The sequence below is a fragment of the Eucalyptus grandis genome, chromosome 11, assembly GCF_016545825.1.
Source record: "Eucalyptus grandis isolate ANBG69807.140 chromosome 11, ASM1654582v1, whole genome shotgun sequence".
Classification (NCBI taxonomy): Eukaryota; Viridiplantae; Streptophyta; class Magnoliopsida; order Myrtales; family Myrtaceae; genus Eucalyptus; species Eucalyptus grandis.
The window spans coordinates 14,566,763-14,574,091 of NC_052622.1; the positions used below are offsets into that span (position 1 = coordinate 14,566,763).

Sequence of the window (7,329 nt, forward strand, 5' to 3'; positions counted from 1 at the left end):
ATAACAAGAATGCGGAATATAGTTGTGTATGATTGTATAAATTGAAGGCAAATTAACAATAGTACTATCGGTTCTACAAGATTTTAGTAATATAATCCTTGGGGCTATTTATTGGTACAGCACTGATGATATATTGGCCTTGAAATGAATTTCACCGTAGATTCCTCTCTTGCAAGGATTTTGATTCAATTTACTGATTTTAGGCACAATTTCATTTTCACAAATACTAAAGCTGATTCCTAGACAGAGCCAATTTGTCAAATTTAGAATCCTTCCTACGCTAATAATGTGAAAGCTATGAACCACACTCTCTGTTTTCCACTGATGGAACCTTCCGTTGGTCCTCAGACATCAATATTTTGACTTGACTTTATGTTAATTGGTTGACATTTACATTTCAATGACAGATGACCCCCAACAGATCTTCTCGATCAGGTAACCCATCCCTCCATTGAGCCGCCACCAATGTCCATCAAACGAAGGAACCTTTTTCTGAAATACTCAGCGTTTCCCACCCAACTGCTAGAATTCAAGCCGCCCCACAATAGAAACAGCCAGTTCTTGTCGCTTTCAACGCAGCCTTGTTGGACTGGCAACTCCCCAAAGACCGCTGTCTAATGAGAAGTCAAGATTTAACACATACAGAGAAAGACTTAAGAGTTTGCTAACTCCACCATGTCAAAATCGTTGTTGCAAAAGGGAGAGCGACGGTGGAAACTTAGATATGTTTCCTCATATTTTGCTTCTTTTCTCTGTTTCATTAGGCTCCTCTTTGTCCATGAACACAGACACCATCTTGCCCGGCGAGTTTCTCTCCAGAAACCGGACATTAATCTCTCGAGGAGGAACATTTGAGATGGGCTTCTTTTCACCAGGGTAACACTGGTAACTACTATGTTGGCATTTGGTACAAAGGATTACCTCAAAAGACTCTGGTTTGGGTCGCAAATAGGAACCATCCAGTGTCCGACCCATTCTCCTCAGAGTTGAAGCTCCTCTGGGACGGTAATTTAGTCTACTCGCTTCATCCAAGCGTCAAATCTGGTCGACTGGTTCGACATCACTCATGCCTAATTCGACTTCAGGTGCTCCTTGACAATGGAAACTTCATTTTAAAGGAAGACATCCGATGTGTCTAGTGTAGTTTGGCAGAGTTTTGATCATCCCACTGATACGTGGTTGCCAGGTGCCAAGTTTAAATTCAACACTTCCGAAAAGACAGTTCTGGTGGCGTGGAGAAATTTAAATGATCCAACTTCCGGAATATTCTCTACATCCATGGGAGCAGAAGGAGCTCTTTCGCTATTTAACAGGTCGGAAGCCTACTGGATTGGTGGCGACTGGACTGGGGACGATTACAGGCGTCGGTCTTCACTGACAGTAGAAAACGTGATAAACTACACCTTTGTTTCGAATGAGAATGAGAGTTTCTCCAAATATTCCGCAATTGCTCCTTATAATCTTTCTAGGATTGTAATTGAACCGACGGGGCTGCTCAAGCAGTTAGTATGGGCAAAGAATATCCAGGAATGGAAAGTGCTTTGGGCATACCCAACACAAAAAAGTGTGAGATTTACCCCTTTTGTGGTGCTGCTTCTAACTGCAATCAGAGGATGCACCGCTTTGTGATTGTGCTCTTGGATCCTCAGATGATCAAGTCAGAAGATCATCCGGGCCAATGCAATAGGAGAAACGCATCGAAATGTAGTGGAGACAGGAAAGATATTTTTTTCCTCATGACTCATACACAATTGCCAAATAATTATGATTCGCTTGTGGTGGAAAACATTGATGCATGCAGGTTATTGTGCTTGAGCAACTGTTCGTGCAGTGCATTCGCTTACACTGCTAACTGTCGGATATGGACGGATGAGAGATTTTTAGTTCAACGTTCAGCCAATGATGGAGTATTTAAAGATTTCTATGTCCGGATCGCGGTGTTGGATTGGAAGGAGAGATTAAGAAAAAGGGGAAACCCAGTTTGAAATTCATAGCAGCAGTTGTTGTGTCCTTAGCTTTTCTCGTGCTCCTTAGTGTGTCGCTGGTTACTATTTGGACAAGACCGTCTGCTACTGCAGTGGACGATCATTTGCTGCATTTGAATATCGAGTTCTGAAGAAGGCAACAAAAAACTTCTCTGAGAAAATTGGGGAAGGCGGGTTTAGTTCTGTTTTCCGGGGAGCACTGCCAGACTCAACTCCTATAGCAGTGAAGAAACTTGCAAACCAAAACACAAGTAACAAACAGTTCCTTGCGGAAGTTAGAACTATTGGAATGATACAGCACGTCAATGTGGTTCGACTTCGCGGTTTTTGTGCAGACAAGTCGAAGAGGTTCCTAGTTTATGAGTACCTTAAAAATGGTTCGCTTGCAGCTCATTTGTTTCAGAAAGGTTCCAACGCCCTTGATTGGAAAACCAGATACGGCATTGCCATCGGGATTGCTAAAGGATTGGGGTACCTCCACGAGAGGTGTCGAGATCGCATTATACACTGCGACATCAAGCCTGGAGAATATACTGTTGAATTCAGAACTCGCGCCACAGATTGCTGATTTTGGCCTCAAAGCTCCTGGGACGGGATGTCAGCTGCGTAATTACCACCATGAGGGAACCAGAGGGCTCGCGCCAGAATGGATTTCAGGAGGAGCCATCACGTCGAAGTCGATGTTTTTAGCTATGGAAAGCTGCTCTTGAGATCATATCAGGAAAGAGAAACATTGAGGAGCTGAATAGTGATATGCGCGATTATCTACCGCTTCAGGTAGCTAAGTCAATAGCCAAAGGAGAAGAAGTCTTGCCACTTGTGGACCGCCGATTGGAAGGACTAGTGGAGATGGAAGAATTGTGCAGAGCATGCAAAGTGGCTTGTTGGTGCATTCAAGACAGCGAGAAAGATAGACCGACCATGTCTCAGGTAGTTCTTATTTTGGAGGGTTATGGCAGTAGAAAAGCCTCCAATCCCAAAATTTTGTTGAAACTGGTAGGAAGTGATGAGATTGAGGCATAAAACAAAGCGCTATGTCCTGTGTGATAATTCATGGGCATCATGTAAGCCCCCAATTCATCCTCCTTTGACTTTCCACAGTTACAGCTGATTTGTAATATAAAGACTCAACTATGTACTTCTACATCTATGTACTTCTCCTCTTGTTCAGTTACAGTTATGTACCTCTTTGACCGAGGCCATTCGTAATATAAAAACGCAACCATGCCCTTCTACATTTCTTCTTCTTCCTCGTAGCAGAAAAAGGAAAAAAAAAGTAAGAAAGGCAAACATCCTCTTAGCAGAAAAAGAAAAAGAAAAAAACAGAAAGAGAGGCAAACTCACCAAAAAGTTCCCAGACAAAAAATCAAATGCTAGAATTGTGAAAGCTTAGACCCGCCTTACATGGTCCGTCGGATGATCTACAGATGTTGCTTCGGTTGATGGGGACTGACATCCACCAATAGAAAAGCCTCTTCTTATTCAATGTCTGGGCCTCTCGGAGTTGCAAGGTTTCGGCCTCGGTCTTGGTCCAGATGTGCAGATTGCAATATTTTGAACGGCCCATGGTCCGGAGGGTAGTGCCTTGCTCCACGCAAAATCATAAGAGCAATGTTTATGTGAAAAAAAAAAAAAAAAAGCAGCGAGAGAGGCAAACTCACCAAAAGTTCCAAGACAAAAATCAATTGCTAGGAATGCGATAACTTGCATGGCTCACCATTACATATGTATGAACAAATGTAGACGAAGGTGTATACGATTAATTTCAATGGGAAAGTAACAAGTCATTAGCAAATTAATAGAGATCGAGATAATCTAATGGATTACCTTCTCTTTATTATATAGAACAAGAACAATCTCATCAAGAGGTTTTATACAACAAACATGTCCCTCTCCAATCCATTTTATCACAGCAAAAGTTAACTCCTTAATCGTGAATATAGACATGGGTTCATTTAGTCTTAGCACCTTGTAAGTCCTATACATACGTGGCACCATTGTATAAAGCCATATTGTCGAAAGTAATTGTATGTATAAAATGATAAATATTTCCCAAGATTTGATGTTTCTTGAATGTCACTGCCAAATTGAAGATATTCGAATATAAACACTGAATATGTAACGGATGAAATACATTCATCGACTTAGGTACAATTTCATAAAACACTTATCTTAAGCAGATGGAAAAAGATTTAAGATCTTTTGAAAGGCACTGAGACCCTCTTTTACTCAGTAGCTCACTTTGCCCGAGAAAACGCGTACGCCATGAATGCGGTATAAAGATGGCGATGGATTTAGCATGCAAGGGAGTGTGAGCGGCGAATCCTGGTTTGTGCATCGCTGTAAGCGAGCTCCGTGTCACGGACAGCGCCACCACCGACGCGAAAACGACCCCCAGGTCGAGACGTCCCGTCCCTGAAAGCAGCCGGTGACAATAATTGAACGCGATTATTAGTAACTTGAAGACACGCGGAGACGACGACGCCATTGAGGAATGAGTTTCTTTTGGGATTTCGGGGATTTGTTTTGACCTTGGACCGGCGGTAGCGGTGGCACGGATGAGACTGTTAGAGCCGCCCCGAATTGATTTATTCATATTATTACGTGGGAGTCAATGTGATCCCGAGAGCAGACAGAGCCTCCCGTTTACTAAATTCATTTGTTTCTTGTCACCTTCCATTTATTTTAATTTGAGTTAGGTAGGTTGGCAACCTCAACTTGTGTTAAGTTTAGAGTGAAGGGTGATAAATTATTGACTCTCCTCACTTCATATCTTAGTCAAGTTCGAGGATGAGAAGTAAAATATATGCTCACTCAGTTAAGTTATTCCGGAGGGTTAGGATGTATGGAGAATCTATATAGTTGGTCAGATCTTCATCGGGGGAAGATCTTTTTATCTAACACGGTACTTTTCTTTGTATTAGGACATATCTTAACCACCAATTAGAATTTCATTTTTACGAGTCAACTTTTAAGATTTGTTAAGTTATCTTGAAGAGCAATAGCGTAGAGGACTCGCAGCCATCCACATCAGCCAATAAAGAGCATCAATTTTGGTATTGCCCATACAATGAGAGAATTACCGAGCAAGTTTTAAATTTATTACAATTATGATGGTCAATCATAATTTTTTTTGTCAATTTAGTCTTAAAAATTTTATAATTGTGTCAATTCAATCAATTCAATCAATTTTGACAAGCTAGCATTGGCCATCCAAGTAACGTTGACGTATATAATTTTTAATGATATATATTTTTTGAATTTTTAGTTGTTCTTTTCTTTTCGTTTTTCCTCATTTTCCTTTTTTTTTTTTTTCCAACAGTGCCAACAAGGCTCTAGGAAGGTTCATCAAGCCACTAAACGGAGCTACGAAGCCTTCGCCGATGGCTAGCGAGGCTTGCAGCCTTCACTAGCCTCATCCAAATCTAGGTGAGACCTGAGCAGTGGCGGAGCCAGCCTCACCAAGCCTTCTTGGCCAAGGGCAAAGGTAGCCCCAAGGTCATGGTGGAGGGCTTCACGGCCCTTGTTGGAGGCTCGCTGGCACTATTGGGAGAAAAAAAAAGGAAAAGAAAGAAAAAAAGAAAAGAAAGGGGAAACTTAAATAAAAATTGGAAAAATAAAATAAAATATTATTAAAAAATTGTTCGTGTTAGTGTTATTGCCAAAATTAGTTGGATTGACTGAATTTGCCTAATTACAAAATGTTTATGATTAATTTGGCCAAAAATATTTATGACTGAATTTATACAATTGCAATAAATTTTATGACTTTTTTTTTTTTTTTAGTAATTCCTCCCATGTAAGAAATGTTTGATGTAGGAGTGAGGGCTTTATTTTTTTCAAGGTAGATTAAATATTGAGTGAGAATTTTTGTGTCTTGGACCTTTAATTTTAGGCAACGAGATTCCAGAAAAATTCATATGAATGAAAGATAATGTGTGTACGGTGTACAAATCAATAATGGTGCGACTAGCATGAACATCTGAGGGTGCAGTTATTGAACAAACATTTATTTTAAATGAGTCGGATCTCACCTAAAAAGCATCCATCAATCAAAATAATATCAAGAATTTCACTTGTCGTTATTTGGAACGGACGCATAATGACATGATTATTTGTGTACATGCGCAATTCTATAGAAAGTCATTGATTTCGAGATCAACGTATCATATTATTCATGGCGTGACAAGTTGAAACTAGTTTCATGATGGATTTCAAGCGACAAAATGTACTCCATATTCCTAGATTTAGATAATACTTTCCATGTTCGGAGCTTAATCATTGGAAACATCACTGACGAGCTTAATCATAAAATATTAATAAAGTGGGTTAGCAGAAGAAGGAATTTCAGGGATTAAATTGTGATGTTATTTGGATGCTACCAGAGAATTGAACAGAAATTATATTGTTAATGTCCTTTTCATTTATTTATTTATCTTTTAAAAAATAAAGGTCATGAATGGGAAAAAAGAAAATTTGTTTAAATTTTTTTTCTTTCCTCCCAATAAGCCCTGTTAAACGCATGATTAGTTTCGACAACTTGTAATTTCTAGTATCTGATATAGAATTGATGAATTTAAGAATGGATTAATCTAGAATTTCTTTCTTTAGTATACCCATTGAGTAATATGTTGTGCAGACATATTAGATAATTTAGATTCCCCCTCTTAAATCTAGTTTAAGGCAAGTCGCCTATATCGGGATTAAAGAATTCACAACTCAATCCCGGGCGACGAAATCAATAACGGATTGATTTTTTTTTTCTTTTGAAGTACTACATTGGAAAGATATGGAATACTGTCAAAGCACGTCACGTCAGCTTTTGTTGTATATCTTGTACCGTCACATTATTCATTTATTTGTTTATTGTCTGTTTATTTTATTTTTTAGTTTTTTGGTTTTGTTGGCTAACTCCACGATTACCTGAGAGATGGGAAAACAACCGACACCGACAACGATTGAATTTGCTAATGATGATCAGATTCACTTTGAGATTTCATCTATGATGACAACTTATTAAGTGATGACAACTTTAGATGTTCAATGATTGCATTATTAGTGACAAAAATTGATGGAATCGCTTCCACCAGAAAGAAGGTTTGGAATACTAGGGTTATCTGATCAAGTTATCGTCGGGAAGAAAACCTTTCTTCTACTACTCCAACTTCTCTCTCTCTCCCTCTAGTGGCCCAACCCTTCCCTATTCTCAATGAGGATTAAGGTCAGGTCATGACTCCCATGTCTCGTCGTCCGGCCTCACGAGCCCAGCCGACTTGCGACACATTGAGTCGACAAGGGGGACATAGAGAGAGGGGAACTGGCAATGGGGTGCACGGGGATGGCA

At 39.8% G+C, this 7,329-nt stretch overlaps 1 pseudogene; it reads left to right on the forward strand.

The window, feature by feature from the left end:
• Positions 1-701: 701 nt before the first annotated feature.
• Positions 702-3,008, forward strand: LOC120289767 (annotated as a pseudogene).
• The last annotated feature ends 4,321 nt before the right edge of the window (positions 3,009-7,329 follow it).